Source organism: Lissotriton vulgaris, chromosome 2_1, assembly GCF_964263255.1.
Source record: "Lissotriton vulgaris chromosome 2_1, aLisVul1.2, whole genome shotgun sequence".
Taxonomy (NCBI): Eukaryota; Metazoa; Chordata; class Amphibia; order Caudata; family Salamandridae; genus Lissotriton; species Lissotriton vulgaris.
The window spans coordinates 1,424,952,301-1,424,974,025 of NC_141687.1; positions in this window are offsets into that span (position 1 = coordinate 1,424,952,301).

Here is a 21,725-nt window from a genome sequence, read left to right on the forward strand (position 1 = left end):
GATTCGTCAACCGGTGCCAAAGTTATTCCAAATAGAATTTTGAGATTTAACATTGAAAAAAATCCTAACTATAACTACCTACTGGCGACCGCCAGTAGGTAATATATATATATATATATATATATATATATATATATATATATATATATATATATATATATATATATATATATATATATACATATATATATATGTATATATATTACCTACTGGCGGTCGCCAGTAGGTATATATAGTTAGGATTTTTTCCTATGGGATTTTTGAACATTCTATGTCGAATAACTTTGGCGTTTGAGGACGGAATTGGCTGAAATTTTCAGGAAGATGGCACATTTTGTTTCTGAGCAGCCCCTGAAAATTTGGGGGGGTTTCGTCAAGGGGGGGCCGAGAAAAAAGGGGGGTCCCAAAATCCGTTTTTAACATTGAGTTTTCCATAGGGCGGTTGGACTCACTTTTAGCTCGAACGGCTGAATGGATTTACACGAAACTTGGCAAAATTGTAGATATGGTTTGCCCGACGTGCCTTTGCTATGTCTCAATATATGTGCTCCAGTGGATTTTGAGAAATTAACGTTTTAAAAAACAGATATATCTGTAACAGTGCTCCGGTTAGCGCTCCGGTTCGCGTACCTGATGCGTAACGGAACTTCGCGAAGCGAAGCTGATTGGCTCTCCGGTGTCTGTCAACATTCTAAACAGTCCGGACCGGCTGCCATCTTGTCTCTCGGTAGGATCGAGAGACAAGAGGAGTAGAAAAATGAAGGGGGAATTTAATGAAAGGGGGCAAGGTAGACCCCTCTTGACCCCCTAGGAATGATGTTGGGGTTATTAAAGGGTCCCGTGGGGCAAATAAAAAAAATTGATTTTTCGCGGTAGAAGCGCTTCCTGGTACGCGAAGCGGGTCGCTCACCGGTAGCGTAACGGGAGTTCGCCATTTTGTGTTTCGTTTTAATTAAATCACAAGATGGAGGAAAAACAATGTGGGAAATGGGTATAAGGGGGCACGGGAGACGTATCCTGACCCCCTAGGTTTTCTGAGGGTGGCTGAGGAGGCTCATATATGTTGGAATAAAAAAAAAGACTTTTTGAATTTTTCGCGCGGTTAGCTGCCGGTACGCGAACCGGGAAGCGAACATAAGTGAAAATTAGTGAAAAAAGGTACATTCGAAATTTGGAAAGACTAATTATAGTTAAGGTAGCTCTGAAAAGAGCTTTTGTGTTCTGTGTAAGTTCTAGGTAATTATAAGTAGGTACCAATACACAGTCTTAAATTTTGTATGAAAACTCTGTTGCCCTCATCTGAGAAGGGCACACCATCTCCTCTGTAGATATCTTGCATGTAGTAATGCAAGTTACTGTTGTAGATGGCGCCCATTCCATGGTCTCTCATATAAGCTGAAACAAGACTTATTTACATGCTTCCTCGCTTTCTCAATTTGTGGACAAAATTGATTGGACCACCTCCATTTCTGTCTTTGGCATATATTGGAATATACCAAGGCAGTTTGAGGGAAAAGTGCCATTAATTGCTCAAAGGTGTCCTTTAAGAGCATTTCCAGACCTACCCCAGTCAAAGTGCCCAAAACATTTCCTCCACAGTGCACTATTATGAGGTCAGGGTTTGGCAAATGCAAAAAGGTTTTCACCAATGGTATCAATTGGCGACATCTCAATCCTCTTTGCCCAATCCATTTGATATCCAAATTTTGAAAATTGAGGTTGTGTAAATTTCTGTTATCAGCATACCTGTGAGCCCAGTGGATATAGCTATGTCCAAGAATCCAGACAGAAAACATGGCGAGAGGAGGTTCTGCTGCAGTCAGATGAAGTGTGGAAATGAAATGGCAGTTGAAACAGTAGGAGTTTGTAAAGAAAAAAAACTGTGGAGTTTTAGTGCTAATGGTTCATTAGCAATGATTGGTGGATTTCCATTGCTGAAAACAGAAAGTTAGGGTGCATGGATGTGTTCTTTGAAAGATGTAATTTGAATGGTTAATAAAAAATGATTTTATGAAAGATTGCAGTGGATTAGCAGGTGCACTGAGAGTTCAGAGTTCATTTGAAACATTGTTGTGCGAACTTGTAAACATGAGAGGTCTGGCAGGAAGTAGTTGCTATGGAAAAAGGTCAGAAAGGGCAGAGGGGGGAAGGGTGTTGATTTGAAAAAAGTGAGGGAAGAGTTTTGATTGGCTGACATGAGAGATATGTGTGATGAATATCAGCATTTCTGTGCCTTTCTTGGTTGCAGCCTCTGGAGTGCATACCTTTTGTTCTGCTAAAGAAAAATTGGTGTGTTTCTGAGACTGTTTTGAAATTCAAAAAGCATTTGCTAAGGTGAGATATGGTTTCTTTATTTTAGATAGAGACTAGTATGCTTTTTGGAGAAAATAAGAAAGCCAGCAGTGCATTTAAAATGATGTTTTGAGTCAAGTGTTTGCATTATGTTTTTAAAGAAGATTTTGCATTCTTTTACAAATTGTAATTGCAGATAATGTTAAGTATTAGTACTGACAAGGTGTGGCTGTACATAGGAGCTGTGCTGTGTTTTCAAATTATGATCAGAAAATCGTTTTTAAGGAAAAGGAATGCTTTTTAAATTTATAAGAATTTATTTACTTGTGAGGTGACTCTTGCAATGCGTGTTTTTTATGGAATAGATGCATGATGCATCTGTGCTGTTTATGCCCCATGGTGCTCCACAGTGTCAATGTCAAAAGCGATGCATAAGTGGTGCAAGGGCCTTCTAAATATTGTAATTGCAGATAATATTAAGTATTAGTACTGACAAGGTGTGGTTGTACATAGGAGCTGTGCTGTGTTTTCAAATTATGATCAGAAAATCGTTTTTAAGGAAAATGAATGCTTTTTAAATTTATAAGAATTTATTTACTTGTGAGGTGACTCTTGCAATGCGTGTTTTTTATGGAATAGATGCATGATGCATCTGTGCTGTTTATGCCCCATGGTGCTCCACAGTGTCAATCTCAAAAGCGATGCATAAGTGGTGCAAGGGCCTTCTAAATACGCCTCCAGGTGTGCTTGGCAATTTTAAGTCACTTGCTCCTGGTGCAAGGGCCTTGTAAATACGCCCCCATGTGTGCTTGGCCATTTTAAGTGACTTCCCCCTGGTGCAAGGGCGTTGTAAATACGCCCCATGTGTGCTTAGCCATTTCAAATCACTTCCTCCGGGTGCAAGGGCCTTGTAAATACGCCCCCCATGTGTGCATGGCAATTTTAAGTCACTTCCCCCTGGTGCAAGGGCCTCTGAGACTGTTTTTAAATTCAAAAAGCATTTGCTAAGGTGAGATATGGTTTCTTTATTTTAGATAGAGACTAGTATGCTTTTTGGAGAAAATAAGGGAGCCAGTTGTGCATTTAAAATAATGTTTTGTGTGAAGTGTTTGCATTATGTTTTCCAAAAAGCTATTGCATTCTTTTACAAATTGTAATTGTAGATAATCTGAAGTATTAGTACTGACAAGGTGTGCTTCTACATAGGAGCTGTGCTGTGTTTTCAAATTATGATCAGAAAATCGTTTTTAAGGAAAAGGGATGCTTTTTAAATTTATAAGAATGTATTTACTTGCGATGTGAGTCCTGCATTGCGCCACTTTTGTTGAATAGATGCATGATGCATCTGTACTGTTTTTGCCCCATGGTGCTCCACATTGTAAATGTTAAAAACGATGCATAAGTGGTGTATGGGCCTTGTAAATTCTCTCCTATGTGTGTGCATGGCCATTTTAAGTCACTTACCCCTGGTGCAAGGGCCTTCTAAATATGCCCTCATGTGTGCTTGGTATTTCTAAATCACTTATCCCTGGTGCAAGTTCCTTGTAAATACGCCCCCATGTGTGCTTGGCCATTTCAAGTCACTTCCCCCTGGTGCAAGGGCCTTGTAAATACGCCCTCATGTGTACTTGGCCATTTTAAGTCACTTCCCCCTGGTGCAAGGGCCTTGTAAATATGGCCCCATGTGTGGTTGGCAATTTTATGTGACTTCCCCCTGGTTCTGTGTTTTCAAATTATGATCAAAAAGGAAAAGGAATGCTTTTTAAATTTATAAGAATTTATTTACTTGCGATGTGACTCTTGCAATGCGTGTTTTTTATGGAATAGATGCATGATGCATCTGCGCTGTTTATGCCCCATGGTGCTCCACAGTGTCAATGTCAAAAGCGATGCATAAGTGGTGCAAGGGCCTTCTAAATACGCCTCCATGTGTGCTTGGCCATTTCAAGTCACTTTCCCCTGGTGCAAGGGCCTTGTAAATACGTCCTCATGTGTGCTTGGCAATTTTAAGTCACTTCCCCCTTGTGCAAGGGCCTTGTAAATACGCCCCCATGTGTGCTTGTCTATTTCAAGTCACTTCCCCCTGGTGCAAGGGCCTTGTAAATACGTCCTAATGTGTGCTTGGCAATTTGAAGTCACTTCCCCCTGGGGCAAGGGCCTTGTAAATACGCCCCCATGTGTGCTTGGCCATTTCAAGTCACTTCCCCCTGGTGCAAGGGCCTTGTAAATACGTCCTCATGTGTGCCTGGCAATTTGAAGTCACTTCCCCCTGGTGCAAGGGCCTTGTAATTATGTCCCCATGTGTGCTTGACTAAATCTTTATTGAGTCCATCCAGCACTCTGGTTTTTTATATATTCTCTTCTTGTTTAATCCATTCGTTGTTGTGCAACATTAACCCAGTGTTTAGTCTGGAAACACTTTGTGAACATATGAAAAATTGGGAGTCAGCGGGTAATCCCATTGTCTAGATGGTAATGTTATGCACACTTTTACTAGAACCACCTTGGTTCTCCTCTGGTATATTCATAAACAATAATAATCCATTCAATGAGATTATTCTTATTTCAAACTTTCGTGTTTATTTCATCTTTTTAATTCATGCGAATCCTTTTATTTCCAGGACATTTCGTATTAACATCTCCCATTTACCCAATGCATTTCGGGTCTATGGTGACCCTTCCTCGGGGGTCTCTATTAGAAAAATCAAGAAAAATGCAATCAGCCTCATAACCATCTCAATGTATGTACAACTACATTCAAATACATTTGTTACCACTCTGTCATTTTATGCAAACAAAACATCAAAAAATCATGTCATGTAATCACATGGCGATCCCTAAATAGCCGGACTTGCAATATTCACCCTGTTCCCTGAAGGTATAAAAACAAAAATGACCGTTACATTAGATAGCGCTACTAGCGTAACTGGCAAGAAGCTCTTACTGCGCGCTCCGTGAAAACATATTCTAACATAATCTGGCGAAAATAACCATTAAGGGGAACAAAACTATTCGAGCCTAACAAACGCCCTGCTCCTCGTTAGCGCTTCACTTACTAGGAAATGCGAACGTCCCACGTTTCCGAGATGTCAACCAATCCGCTGCTACCAAACATTTCGTGTGTGGCTATTTGAAGCTCTGCGCGCTATAATTGGCTAAGCATGCGATCACGTGATCGCGACAATGGACTTGTGTTAAGCCCTCATCTAATACCTAAACAATGTTAAGTAAACGTCGATAACTAATGTAAAAGAATACCATATTGGTATAGAACCTCAATAACAATAATAATGAATAATAAATAAAAGAATTTCATTGCATTTCTGAAAAAGTGTCAACATCGAAAAACAATACTGCGTGCTATTCATAACTTTGTTTCCACAATGTATATGGCTCTGAGACCCTGCATCATGCTAATCACAAGTGCAATAAAACGTGCATTTGAAAAATGAACAGTTACTAAAAGAAAATAATGTCGGCCATTTTGGGTAGGGGAATTCTCACTTTTAACGTTGTGCAAGGAAATATTATCGGCTTTCCCAAAGTCTGTTTATAGAAAGCAGGATAATTCTATCCTGTCATTCAGTCCATTAGGTTGTAGGCTGCCCATCTTCTTTATCCAAAAGTATTCAGATCTCAGTCTTTGCTTGTGTGAGTCTTTCTCAGGGTGATGTTTAATGACTTCCAGTATGGTAAAGCGTAATTGTGCAACATTATGTCCTGCTTCCAACCAATGTGCAGCCAATGTAGATTTCAAATTTTTCAACCGAATGTTGCTCTTATGTTCTGTTATTCTTACTTTTATTTTTCGTTCAGTTTGGCCTATATACAATTTTCCACATGGGCACTTAATACCATAGATAACGTTTTTGGTGTCACAGGTTCCTGAATGTAACAAGGTCACTTTCTTACCAGTCATTGGATGTGTGAACATTTGTCCTACCATCACATTATTACAATGGATGCAATTTTCGCATCTCTGCATACCTTTGTGATTGGTTTCATTCGGTTTGTTTTTCTTTTTTAACAGTTCTTTCAAGTTTTTAGACCTGTTATATGCAAACGTTATCCGATCAGCAACTAGTGGTTCTAAATCAGGTTCTCTTGCTATGAGTGCCCAATGTTTTCTCATGATGTTGGCTATTTTCACTGATTGTATAGAATGTTTTAGAACACATACTGTCATTTTAGTTACACTTCTCTCTTTGGTAACAAGTAAAGACTCTCTCTTCATGTTCAAGACTTTAATTTTGGATTCTTCCAATAATGGTTTGGGATAACCTCGTTGTTGGTACTTTTGGATCTGTTTGTCGATGGTGGAGAGTAGATCTTGTGGATCGGAGGTGATCCTTTTTTGACGGATAAATTGAGACATTGGAAGGTGTTTCTTCAAGGAAAAATGGTGAAAGCTTTGGTAGTGTAGGCCACTGTTTCTGTCCGTTTCTTTAGTGTGCACACTAGTTCTTATCCTGTTCTGTTCAAGATGAATTTTTACATCTAAAAAAGCCAATTCTTTCCGATCCATTTGATGAGTGAATTTAATGCGATCATGAACTGCATTTAATCTTTGAATATTGTTAGTTAGTTCTTCCTGCTTACCCTTCCATATGAGGAAGATATTGTCAATGTATCGTTTAAATACCATTAATCCCGTTGTCCAATTCGTGTTGTGAATTATATGGTCATGCTCGAATTTCGCCATAAAGGTGTTTGCGTAGGACGGCGCCCCCGCAAACCCCATGTGTGCTTGGCCATTTTAAGTCACTTCCCCCTGGTGTAAGGGCCTTGTAAATACGATCCCATGTGTGCTTGGCAATTTCATATGACTTCCCCCTGGTGCAAGGGCGTTGTGAATACGCCCCCATGTGTGCTTGGCTATTTGAAGTCACTTCCCCCTGGTGCAAGGTCCTTGTAAATACGCCCTCATGTGTGCTTGGTAATTTTAAGTCACTTCCCCCTGATGCAAGGGTCTAGTAAATATGCCTTAATGTGTGCTTGGCAATTTTAAGTCAATAACAATAACATGAACAATGTCTGTTCTGGAACAATCTCTAAATAGAAATAGAGTCTCGAAATTAGTTGAGATTAACATATAACAGAGCACAGGTCATATGTTGAAGCATTCCATTCCATTGCTATTTTCTGCCATCAAGTATGTTGCAAAATCCTTCCATTCAATTGTTTGCTTACTGTTATTGATTTACTGTTTGGTAATAGTATTTAATAACATTTTTTTAATACATTTTCCACAGATTCAACTCGAAATATTCTTAAAAATTCAAACATGCCCTCAAGGCAAAGAAAAAAAAAGGAAGCAAAGCGACTTACACCGCACCTTGATAAAAATGGAGATAATGGACCTTTGCAGCAGTCCTCTAGAATTAAAAGTTGTGAAGTCACCAAAAAAATTCCTGGTAAGACAACAAAATCTTTTTTAAGAAACATTTGCCGACGAAAAAGTATCACTAGAGAACATGTTTTTGTTCAGAAGAAGAGAGCCAATTTAAACGGGAAGGAAAGGTCCCTCAAAAATGTAACTGCTAGAGCAGGAGATAACTCTGTGCATGGTAGTAGAAGGAAAAATCTGTTTAGAGACATTCGTAGATGAATGTTCCGCAACAGGATAATTGGCAATTTGTTAAAAAATTTTAAGAAAGGTCAACAGAAAGTGGCTTTTTATAAGAGAAAGAAAAATGTAGAGAAAATTATTGATCAGGCTTTCGAAATTAAGCGAAAGTTATTTATTTTGGTAATCAATAGAATTAGGAAACTAAAAAAGGTAATTTATGATTTCAAATCAAATAGTAGATGGAAGAGAGTAGTTAATCGTACTAATTTTTGTGAAGTTTTCTCAGGAGAATGGATGCATAGTTCAAGTTGTGAGGCATTTTTCAATGAGGAGAGTTACTTCCAGGACAATGATTTGGTGCATGCAGTTGACACCAGTGGCCGAGCATATGAGGTAAAAGATGGTTGTCCGGTTGAAAAAGAAAAACTTGTGTCTGCAGATGCAGAAGAGGTGTTAGGTGATGAGGTTTTAGGGAGATGTCCTAAGGGACCAGTGTACATCTGGAAGTGTAGTTCTATCTGCAGTGTGCTACAGGATTCCATCAATTTGCTTTGTGATTTTTTACGGTCATTTAATAAGAAAAGTTTAAAACAAAAAATAAAGTTGTTGCAAGAATTAGATCCTTGCAGAGTGAGACAAGTGACAGGTTTGCGTGGTCATTCACTGGCTTGTCTTTCCAGGAGAGTATGCCAGAGTGTTTTTCATCATTTCAGGATGCTAGCAGTGCATCATAATAAAGTGAGGAAATTAGTTAGAATGTTGTATTATGCTAAGAGTCCGGCAATTATGCTTAAACAATTAAGCACTGCACTTTTGCATGGTTCTGAAGTAGATGTGAAGAATATTTGTGAAGAAATTGAGTTCTGTTACTTTGCTGGTGAAGAGAACAATGTTGAAATTGACCCAGTAGAAGAAGGTAATGTGGAACAGAGTGTACTGATTTCTAATATAGATAAGTTTCACAAGGAAATTTTCAACTTTCAGGTGAAATCAAGTGAGAGGCCTAATTTTACTTGTGTGTGTTGTCGACGGACTTATTATAAGAATCAGAGTAAGTTAGTGGATTTATATGCAAAAAGTGAAATGGAGAACAATAGTGAATGGAAGGATTTTGCCACATACTTGATGGTAGAAAATCGTTTTGATTTGGGATCGGACCAACGTATGTGTACTTATTGTTTAAAGAAATTAAACCAAAACCGGATGCCTGCTAGAGCGGTTCATAATAATCTGGAATTGGTTGACATTCCTTCTGAATTGAAGGATTTAAATACTTATGAATCTATTTTGATTCAAAGTGTCCATCCCTTTCAGGCTATTGTACGAATGGAGCCAAAGATAGGGAAATTGCCTCCATCAGATTTACAGAGAAGATTAAAGGGAAGAGTTGTTTATTTGCCTTTAGATTTGAAGAAAAACATTAATACAATTGGAGTAGAGAAAGTGGAAGAGGAACCTCTAGTTATCCTAGTTAATGGGGTTCCGACAAAGAGTAAGAAAATCTGGCAAGATTTAGTGGATGTTAGGAAAGTCAAAAAGGCAACATTGTATTTGATAAAAAATAATGAGTACTACAAGAATGTATGTACTGCAGAAGAGGAAGTAAGTGAAGAAAAGGACAGCGAATTGTGTGCTGGGCAAATTGAGAAAGTAGAAGCTTCTAAAAATGAAGAAATATATGAACATTATAGTGTTCATCCTTTGCATTCCAAGAAAGTCATGGGGAATGCTATTGAGTTGTTTCAAATGAAACAAGCCAAAGGGAGTCCCATTAGTGTTTGGGAGAAAAGTTTGGAAGCTCGGTGTTTTCCACAGGTATTTCCCACAGGTCGAGGAGGACGATATGATGAGCGACCTGATCAAATTCCTGCTTCTGAATACCGGACTTTACGATTGTATGCAGAAGATCCTAGGTTTCGTCAATGCATTCCCTATTTGTTTCATCTATTGTTTGAAAGTGATCTGTCTGGACTGTCTTATGCAGTGAATCACATCCTGAAAAGTGGTGTACAACTGCGAAATATCTCAGCAAGGGACTTTATGGATAAAGTCAATGTGCAAGACAGTATTTTGGATTCTCACCTGATTAATCTGATGGCATGTCAGCGTGGTACTAATGAGTATTGGTACCGTCATCATGGTGACTTAAAATGTATGCTGAGGAACTTAGGAACTCCTACATGGTTCCTCACTCTCAGCTGTGCTGAGTATGGCTGGGAAGACTTACTTGAATTTCTACGAGAGGCAAATGGAAACATTGAAAATATTGAATTCAAGACACCCGGAGAACTGTGCTCTTTGGATCCAGTGAATGTATGCAGGTACTTCAACCATAGATTTGAAGCTATGATGTCTTTCATCACGAACAAGAAAAATCCACCTCTTGGAGAGGTGTTGGATTTCTTCTGGAGAAAGGAGTATGAAGCACGAGGTGCTCCTCATATACATATGCTACTATGGATCAAAGATGCACCCACATTTGGAACAGATCCGGATGACTTAGTGATGAATTTCATAGAACAGTATTCTACATGTGCTGTTCCAAAGACAAAGGAAGACAAAAGTCTAAGAGAACAAGTTTTACGGTTTCAAAGCCATCGTTGTGGAAAGTACTGTCGTCGTAAATTCAGAAACAAGAACAAGTACTATACAAAATGTCGTTTTGGATTTCCACGATCCGTGATATCTAAAGGAAGAGTGAACAATTTGATGTCTTCGCTGCGACATAATGTGACGAGGAAATCACCCCAAAACACATACAATTTGAAAAGAAACGAAGAGTCTAAGTACATTAACGACTACAACCCAGTGATTTTGTCCATGTGGAATGCTAACATGGATATACAGTTTGTGGCTGACAACTGTATGGCTGTGGCTCGGTATGTGACGTCTTACATCACAAAAAAAGAAAAGACAGAACTGAAGGATATGTGGGAGGATATTTCCCATGAAAAGAGCCTCAGCAAGAAGTTGTACAGTTTCAGTCTGAAGATGTTGTCGTATCGAGAAATCGGAGCTTACGAATGTTCTGACCGGTTATCTTCAGCAAGTCTCAATGCCAAATCTAGGAGTATCATTTGAGCGAGTCTTGGTCTTGCTGCAACGCGTAATCGAGTTCTGAAACCTGTACGGGAAATTGAGTATTTGGCGGAGAAGGAGCCAAGCAGTACAGATATTTTGAAGACCAACATGTTGGATACATATTATCCAAATAGAAGCAGTCACCTGGAGAATGTTTGTCTGTATGAGGTTCTACAAAATTACATTTTCAAGAGGAACATCAAAGAAGATATTGATAAAGGAGTGTATGCTGTAATTGGAAGTGAGGGATGTCTGGTCAAGCAAAGAAAATGTCAATTGGTAAATCATCGAAAATTGAATTGCGAATCTCCTGAAAGAAAAGAGTTTTTCTATTTAGCTCTTTTACAACTTTTCAAGCCTTGGCGTGCTGAAGAGGAACTGCTTGGAGATTTCCTCTGTTACGAAGACTCTTTCAATGCAGCTAAGGAGTCCATAGAATGTCCTGTTTTCCAAAATATCTAGAAATGTTGAATGCAGAAATCGAGCAGGAAGCAACAATTGCAGCTGAGATTGCTAGAGACAGTTCTCAGGACAGTCAGAGTTCTGTTTCATTGAGGCAGGGTCCACTAGGAGAACCAGTTATCGAAAATGAAGCTGCCACTGCCATGATTGAAGTGGAAAGAGCCATGGCACATGCTCAGGAGGATGCGGTTAACTTAGAAGATTTGGAAAGACAACTCAACGTTGAGCAGAGGAAAATATATGACGAAGTTACCAAACAAATTGAGCATGGATTAAGTAATGAGAAGAAAGAGTGCTCATGTACGTCGTTGAAGCCTGTCAGACTGTACGTGAGTGGAGAAGCAGGAACTGGAAAAAGTTTCCTCATTAAAACAATTTCATGTTATCTGCAGAAAAGGACTGAGTCATCGCTGTCTTGTGTTGTGACTGCTCCAACTGGTCTGGCAGCACATAATATTAAAGGTATTACTTTGCATCGGCTACTGATGCTGCCAGTGGAGCATGATAACAAATTACAATACCACAAGTTATCTGGAGATGCTTGTTGTGAAGTATCTAGAGTCCTAAAGAAGATGAAACTTCTTATCATTGACGAAGTAAGCATGGTTTCCAATGTCATGCTTGCCTTCGTGCATTTGAGAATTCAGGAAGTTCTTAAAACAGAGTATGATGTGTTATTTGGTGGCAAACACATCATTGTTTTCAGTGATCTTCTGCAGCTGACACCAGTGAAAGGACAACCAGTGTTTAAACTGCTTACGCATGAAGATACCAGGAAGTGCCTAGGGAGCATTGGCAACGTTAACATATGGTTAAACTTCAATTATGCTGAGCTGCGTGAAAATATGCGTCAGGCGAAGGATGAAGATTACAAGAATATTCTACAAGATGTTAGAATTGGGAAAGTGACCGAGCGTGGGAAAGAAGCTTTACATGCACGATTACTATCAAATTTGTATCCAGAAGAAGACGTTCTGCCAGAGGATATTTTTCAGAAAATTACTGAGAAGAAATCTGGAATATGTTTGATGCCAACTCTTGCAGAATGTTCCATCTTCAACAACAAAATGTTGAATTTAGAAAACCAAGAGATTGTGAAACTGGAAGCTATTGACAGAATAGAGCAAATGGGAGCAACAATTATTTTGTCTGAGAATTTGAAATCTAAATTGGACTCATTAGAGAAGACTATATCTAAAACTGCTGGTTTTGAAAAGACTCTGAATGTGTGCTTAAATTGCCGTATCATTTTGAGAAGGAATTTACATGTTGAAAGAGGTCTGGTAAATGGATCAATGGGTAATGTTGTTGATTTTGAGAAATACAGAAATAAAGATGGAATAGAATTTTTAAAAATTAAATTTGATGGCATTGAGGAAGTACAGGTAATTGGTCGTTGCACAGCTAAGTTTTTGCTTGTAATATGTTCGCCGTAAGCAGTTTCCTGTTTGCTTGGCATATGCGGTGACAATCCATAAATCGCAAGTTTTAAGTGTAGACACTGCTTTGGTGAATATTGGCAGTTATGTGTTCAAGGAGGGTATTGGTTATGTAGCATTGTCACGAGTCAGAACTTTATCGGGATTGTACTTGATTGACTGTGATGTCACAAACATTTGTGCCGATCTAGATTGTGTTAAGGAATACAATAGGTGAATAAGAGAGTATGCGCCACATTTGCCTCAATATCCTTTGTTTGAGAAACGTGTGGTAGGCCGGGAACGAAGAAATATCAGTAATAGTAGGGAGGTTGTAGCAAAAAGACCAAAAGTCGATGAACCGAAAATTGTAAGCAGAAAGAAAATGAATTCTGTTGAAGATGTTGTTGGTTTTCAATTTGAAAATAGTTCTGGTGTCAACTGCTATGCTAATGTAGTGGTTAATGTTGTCTTTTCACTAGACACTTTAAAAGAACAGATTGTGATCAATTCAGAACAAAGTTTATGCTGTTTGTTGAATTCTGTGTTAGAGAAATGTAGCGCCGATAAAACAAGAGTAGAAAGTGTGTCTGAAATTCGTAATCTGTTAGACAAATGCTCAGGTCAAACGCAATTCTCTCAAAATATTCAGCAGGATTGTCAGGAGTTTTTAATGTACATGCTTGATGTATTGCAAGATGAAGGTGTAGATGTAGATTATCTGTTTGGCCTTTCTTATCAATGGCAGAATGATTGCAAGAATTGTAGGCTATCAAGTACTACTAGTGTAGACTCAGAAAGGTTTATATATTTAACTTTGCCTGACAGTAAATCAGTATCCTTCAATAAGCTAGTAAAAGCAGCTGATCAAAACATGGAGTGTAGTCCAATGTAAGTCTGCAATGCTGTCCACGTTAATTATACGAAGTTAAGGCCAGTATGTCATTTTAATGTTCCAACGATGTAGGCCTGATGGAACAAAATTGACAACTTTAATTAAAAATTTTGTGGCTTCGCAGTTGTCAATATCAGGAAGGACTTTTGTAACTACAGCAATTATATATCATGACGGTCCTTCAACAACTTCAGGACATTACACAGCTTATTTAAAATCTGGAAACGGCTGGTCATTCTGCAATGATTCTGTTTTAACTTTCAAAAAAAGATTGCCTTTTCACCTTCAAAATTCTTACCTAGTGTTCCTACAACCAAAATTTTAGGGAAGGAATCTCGGGATTTGTTCAGAGGAATTTCAAGAGGTGCTAATAGCTCCTACTCTATATGGCCTTGTGGATAAGTGTAGTACAGAGCAAAAAGTCTTTGTGTTTATAAGCTAATTCAAGCAGCAGATCAAAAGAAGGAGTAGAGGTGATGTCAGTCTGTAATGCTGTCTACATTATTTATAGAAACTTATCGGTGAAATGTCATTTTACAATTCCAACTATATAAACCAGATGTAAATAAGTTGTCAAGTCTAATTTAAAATGTTTTGGCTGCACAGTCGTCGATTTCAGCAAGAACATTTGTAACTGCAGCTATTATATGACATGATGGTCCTTTAACAACTTCACGATATTACACAGCTTATTCAAAATTTAAAAAAGGCTGCTCTTTCGGCAATGATTAGAATTTGACTATGAAGCAATGTTGCCTTTTGACTTGTTTTCAGAAGTGAGAATTTAGGGTAGGTAATTGGATTATAATGATTCTAGGTGTTGTTGTAATTTAGTGTGCTGTTTTAAATTGCTTTGTATGTCTCATTTTTCTTAAAACGATAGAGCTTATCTTTCAGAAAGTGGTGTGCAGAAAATAATAACAGCACAACAGAGTATAAGCTGTTCATAGGACATCCTTTGACGTCATGGAAAGTAAGTTACTTTTGAGGAGTTCTGATTTCTGATTGATAATATTATATGGATTTTTTAAACACAATCATTTTGATTGTGGTTTTTTTTTACCCGCTGTTATATGATGAATACCTTCAACTCACCGTTATCAGTGAAATTTGATATATTCTGATAACAGCAAAAATAAACCATTTAATATGTATAATTAATTCTGTACTTTGAATTGTGATTTTTAATATGTACTTATCTTGTCTCATGCTCACTCATCTTTTACTACTTTCTATCAATTTTAAAATTTGTGTTCTCTCATTCACAGATTGAAAGTATAAAAATAACATGTGACTACGTTAACGATAATTATAAGGTAAGTGTTTAGTACTCATTCTGTTACATCTCTTTTACATTTAACTTTTATTAGTTCCACTGCTTCATTTCTTTAACCCTCAGTTTCCTGCCTTTGCTACTTCCCTCATTTCTTTTTCTATTACTTTTTTTACTCTACTCTTTCCACTCCTGTTCTCAGTCCCTCTTTAAACAGTATCTCTGTGTTACTCCCTCTAACTGTCTTTCTTTTAACATTACTTTCAGTTTACTTACTCTTCTTTTTTTTAAAAAAAAAAAAAATTTGGAGCTCGCTCCCGGTTCGCGTACCGGCGCGCGAACCGGGAAGCAAACCAAATGAAATAGAGGTTGTCAGAGTGCTAAACATTCTAGCAATTTCCTATAAAGGGGAGGTAGTTCTGAAAAGAACTTTTTTTTTATTATTTTTGTTGTTTTATATTTTTTTATTATTTTTCTGAACATTTTGGGTTTTTTTTGTATTTTTGGAACGGTTTTATATTTTTTTTGTTTTTTTTGATGGGGGGGAGAAACAAAAATGATTCATTATGAAGGGCTCAACAGGAGCAACAAAAAAAAGATAATTTATTTCCTGGGACGTTTTGCACATTTGTGATTCTCAATTGCTTTATTAATTAAGTTTATGCTGCTCTCTCTGAAGCAAATGAGTTGTCCACAAAAAATGCAAACATGCTTCACACTTGCAAATTTCATTTGAATATTTGGGACCATCTCCCTCGCCTCTGGTCCGGACACTGCCTCTTCATTGGTGGTTGTACTGGCCACAGGTCGGGGGTTATCCACCAGATCACGTAGTTGTGCAGCACTGTAATTTATAGGGTGCCACCTTTCCATATGGCGATGCATGGTATAATTACCATAACTGTATTTTTTGTCTGTTCCTCTGGACAGTTCATCTTTGCAAATCATGCAGGTAACATACCGGGCATTTACCTTTTTTTGTTCCGGGGGTATTGAAAAAAATTGCCAAATATAACTCTCTTTAACATGGGACCTCCTAGGCTCTTCAGGTAAAAACCTTCCTCTCCCTTGCTCCTCTTCCTCTTCTTCCTCTTCTTCCTCCTCTTGTTCTAGGATGACCTGAAGAGGTGGTCCTCTCTTCCTAGGAGGTTGTGGTGGTGGTGGGGGTCCACCAGCTGCAGCAATCATTGAAGCCATTTCTCTGGTATTGAAAAAAGGTCTTTCTCTCATAAAAATGAAAGTCAGAGTGAGAAAAAAAGGTGGGGCTTTCATCATTTGGGAAAAAAAATGTTCTAAACCAATAAAAAGTGTTATTTTTAGGTCATATGACCAAGCCTTCCATCATTAGGAAACCAAAAGTAAAATGAACCAATGAAAAGTTTTATAAACAAGTCACATGACCTGTTATGCTTACGTTACGCGCGCCACGCCCCGGATCGCTTCCGGGGCGCTGCGCTTCGCGCCTCGGTTCGCGTTCCGGAGCGCTTCCGGGTGCTCTAACGCGGCGCATCATAAGACGCATTACGCGGTAACGTGATACGTCGCGCTTACGCGACGCGTCACGATGTTGATTTCTAACGCAGTAGTTGCGCTAACGGAACGTTTACCGGTTCGCGGACCGGATCGCGGAACAAAATGAAGCTAACAGGAAGCTGCTCGGTTCGCAGACCGGCAGCGAAACAAAAAAAAATAATTAAAACAAATATAAAAAAATATATATATTACAAAAATATAAAATATATTTTTGAATTAGAATAATAATACATTTTACAGCTTTTGATATTTGCTATTAAAAAATTGAAATTCACTGAAAAAACCATAGGTTATATACCATATATACGGGGTCATTACGATCGCGGACGGACTTGAGTCCGTCCGCGACCCCAGAGCATGAGGGAACGACCGCATGGGCTGCGGCCTTCCCTCTGTGCAGATTAGGATGTGACCGCCTGGGTGGCGGTCACATCCTCTATTTTAACATTGCGGCGGGTGGAGCTTCAAGCTGCACCCGCAGCAATGTTAAAAAAGCATGCACAGCATTTGCGTGCACAAAGCGGCAGGCACCGCGCGGTGCCTGCTGCATTGTGTATGCAAATGCAGGGGGTACCTATGGTACCCCCCATGTGCACCCCCCAATACACCTAGGGGGCCCGCAACGGGCCCCCGCAGTGCAGTTACACATGCTTTTCCACAGCGGAAAAGCCCCCGCGGAAAAGCATGTCCCCAAGCACATCCTAATCTGGCTGACGGTGTCTGAGAGACACCGTCACCATATTAGTGCTTTTCCGCCGCGGTTGTAAGCCAGCCGCGGCGGAAAAGTTGCGGACCTAAAACATGACCCACCAGCCATCCTAATGTGGCGGTGGGTCCTGGTGGGTCCGCAGAGGATTTTCCGCATCCTCCGGGCCGGCGGTGGCTTCCGCCGGCCCGGAGGATGCGGAAAATCCTCCATCGTAATGACCCCCATAGTTAGGGATTAGCATTTACAAAACCTTGAAAATTCACTGAAAAAACCATAGGTTATAGACCATATATAGTTAGGGATTAGCATTTACAAAACCTTATTTTACTCGCACAAAACCATTGAAATTCGCATATATAGTTAGTTGCACTAACTATATATCGCGCACCCGCAATCCACTGCTGATGATGTCACATATTACATCATTCATGACATGGTCAGTGACATCACTGATGACAACATCCAGTGACTGTATGTTTCTGTAAAGTTAAAATATGTCTTACATATTGAAGAATGAGTGGCTGTATAAGTGTCTGGATGAAGGATTTAGTAGGTGCATGACTGACTGTATGAGAGAGTGATTAAATGTGTCTCACTGAGTGCATGGGTTAGTGATTAAACTGTCTTAATTTGTGCATCATTATATCTGTTGTTCTGTAAAGTGCTACATGTGTTGATCAGTACCTATATGAGTAACTATATGGGTTATTGATTGGTTGCCCAAGTATTTGAATAAGAATTTTGGGTTACCCCCTTTTTCTTCGACCCTGCTTGACAAATCACCCAAAAACTTTTCGGGAAGGAGCTGAGGTGGACAGATTTTTCTTTAGAAATTTTTTGTGAGATTCTTCACACAGCACCAGTTATTAGAAAAGCAAAAACACTCTTCCTAAGGAAATTCTGAAATAACTATAACTACACACTGTGGCAACTGCCACACACACACATGTATAATATAGTTATAGTTATTTCAGAATTTCCATATATATATATATATATATATATATATATATATATATATATATATATATGTATATATATATATATTCACTGAAAAAAACATAGGTTTCACACCAGTTATAGTTAGGAATTAGCATTTAAAAAACCTATTAAATTCACTGAAAAAACCATAGGTTTCACACCAGTTATAGTTAGCTGGAAATTTTACTGATATAAAACCATTGAAATTCCCACGTTATAGTTAGATGGACTCACTATAACTTGCGCGTGCAATGCACTGCTGATGACGTCACATATTACATCACTCATGACATGGTCAGTGACATCACTCATGACATCACTGATGACACCATCCAGTGAATGTGTGTCTTTCTGAAAAATAAATATATTTTATATATGTATATGTAAAAGTTGATGGAAGAATAAATGTTTAAATAAGTGTCTAAATGGATGGTTTTTAAAAATTGATTGGTTAACTGGCTTAATAAGACATCATCAGCAGTGCATTGCACGCGCAAGTTATAGTGAGTCCATCTAACTATAACGTGGGAATTTCAATGGTTTTATATCAGTAAAATTTCCAGCTAACTATAACTGGTGTGAAACCTATGGTTTTTTCAGTGAATTTAATAGGTTTTTTAAATGCTAATTCCTAACTATAACTGGTGTGAAGCCTATGGTTTTTTCAGTGAATTTCATAGGTTTTTTAAATGCTAATTCCTTTGTATATCGAGTTTCTAACCTTTTTTTTTTTTTACAATTTGCTGTTTTTTTTTAAGTATTCATTTTTTTATATAATTTTTTTCTTTTGCGCTCTGGGTGCGCGCTCCGGGAAGCTTTCAGCTAAGCTCTCCGGTAAGCTTTTCCGAGAGCTCATCTGAAAGCGCACCCAGAGCGCAACTGTCGTTCGTGAAAAAAATGAAAAGTTAATAATAATGCAAAACATTTCGTACCATACAAATAAAATTAGTTTTTTTTAATAAGGAAAATGATTATGCATTTCTATAAAAGATTGATGACGTCACTTCGGCGCGCAACGTAAGTGCCCTCGGAAGCGCCTACGTTCGCGGCGCATAAACGCACGCAAAAGCGCCTACGATCGCGCCACGTTTGCGCCCCGGAAGCGCCTACGATCGCGCTGCGTAAACGCACCGGAAGTGCTCCGGAGCGCGCAGCGTAAACGCGTCGGGTCATGTGACCCTAAAATAACACTTTTCATTGGTTGCTAACAGTTTTTTTTTACAATGAATGAAATCCCCACCCATTTCCTTCACTTCTTCTTTCACTTTTGTGACTGAAAGACCTGCCTTTTTTGCTGCTCCATATTCCTGGATTAATCATGGCTGCCAGACCATCCAGCAGTGAAGATGACTCCAATGATTTCATTGATGAAGAGCCTCCTCAGCCGAAGGTCAAAGAACATTTCATCTGGAAATTTTTTAAGTTTCCAGCAGACCAGAAGAAGGTGAATGCACCAAAAGTAGAGTGCAGGATCTGCAAACAGGTCCTGTCACGGGGTAACCCCCCAAAAAAAAATACTCTTTTGGCAACTTCACCATGATTCGCCATGTGGAGAGGAGGCACCCCCAGAATTTTGCCCGGGAAAGTGTCAGGGCTCTGGCACAAGAGGTTCCCAGAGATGGGGCCTCTACATCAACAGGAGGAGCAACTTCTTCTGGAAGAGAACAATCACAGGAGCAGGTAGCAAACATTCAACCTGCATTTAACCATGGGGTCGTCAGATGCAGATACTGCAATCAACTCCTCACCTATGGGGAGCAAAGTGTCCTGCTCATGGTTCGGGCATTGGAGAACCATCGCTGCCCTTCCCACCCCTAATTTTTTTCTTTTCTTTTTGCTCCTGTTGAGCAGTTTCTATTCCCTGTTTTTGTTCCTGTTCAGTTAAAAGAAGAAAACCAAAAGTTCTTTTCAGAACTACCTCCAATTCTCATCAAAGAGCTATATTCTTAAAAAATGAAGAGTAAGTGAAATATAGTGCATTGATAATTGAAAGGAGAATGAGTAAGAAAGAACAGAAAGGTATGAGAGGTGAAAGGAAGTGAAGTAGGAGGAATGAAAGAAGGTGAGTGTTAGAAAAGAAAGTTATGACACAGTGAATAAACTGGAGGCCTCATTTCTGAAAAGTGACGCATCGCTACGTGAAAACAGCGATGCGTCACTTTTCTGGACGCACTCCTTATGACATTCCAGATATGTCATATTTAATATATGACTAATCAATTCGCAAGGAGTTACAGATATGTCAGTATTTCTGACATATCTGTAAACACAAAAGTAACGCATTGCAGGAGTGCGTCACAAAAGTGACGCAACTCCAGTAATGTGTCCTTTCACATGGAAAAAGCACCATGTGAAAGGTTTGCTGTGAAGCAGGCGCAAGATTTTGGCGCAACAGCATCCTAAAAGTGACGCACTGCGTCATTATTACCAAGCTTTTTGCAAGGAACACCCCCTCTGCATGCATTATACCTGACACTATTTTTTAAAAAGTGACGCATCTAGGTACATGGGTCACTTTTTAAAACTCTGCGCCACATTGTATCTGCATCAGGTATAATGTATGCAGAGGGGGCAATCCCTCACAAAAAGCTTGGTAATAACGACGTACTGAAATCTATGAGATTTCTCTGCGTCACTTTTAGGATGCTGTTGCGTCAAAATCTTGCGCCTGCCTCGCGTCACTTTCATGTTTACAGATATGTGAGAAATACTGACGTATCTGTAACTCCTTGCAACATGATTCGTCATACATTAAATATGACACATCTGGAATGTCATAAGGACTGTGGACAGAAAAGTGACGCATCACACCAGCAGTGTAATAAAATGTGCCTCGTTGCACTATATTTAAAGGATGCAACAGCATCCTAAAAGTGACGCAGTGAAATCTCAAACATTTCACTGCGTCGCTATTACAAAGCTTTTTGTCGGGGAACACCCCCTCTGCATGCATTATACCTCACGCAGATATAATGTGGCGCTTGATTTTAAAAAGTGACCCATCTACCTAGATACGTCACTTTTTAAATATAACGCAACGAGGCACATTTTTTTACACCACTGGTGCGATGCGTCACTTTTCTGTGCGCACTCCTTATGACATTCCAAGTAACGCATTGCTGGAGTGCGTCACAAAAGTGACGCAACTCCAGTAATGTGTCCTTTCAAATGGGGAAAGCAGCATGTGAAAGGTCTTGCCTCAGTCTAACACCTGCTGTAAAGCAGGCACAAGATTTTGACGCAACAGCATCCTAAAACTGACGCAGTGAAATCTCAAAGATTTCACTGCGTCGCTATTACAAAGCTTTTTGCGGGAGAACACCCCCTCTGCATGCATTATACCTGACGCCATTTTTAAAAAGTGACGCATCTAGGTACATGGGTCACTTTTTAAAACTCTGCGCCACATTATATCTGCGTCAGGTATAATGTATGCAAAGGGGGCATTCCCCCGCAAAAAGCTTGGTAATAACGACGTACTGAAATCTATAAGATTTCTCTGCGTCACTTTT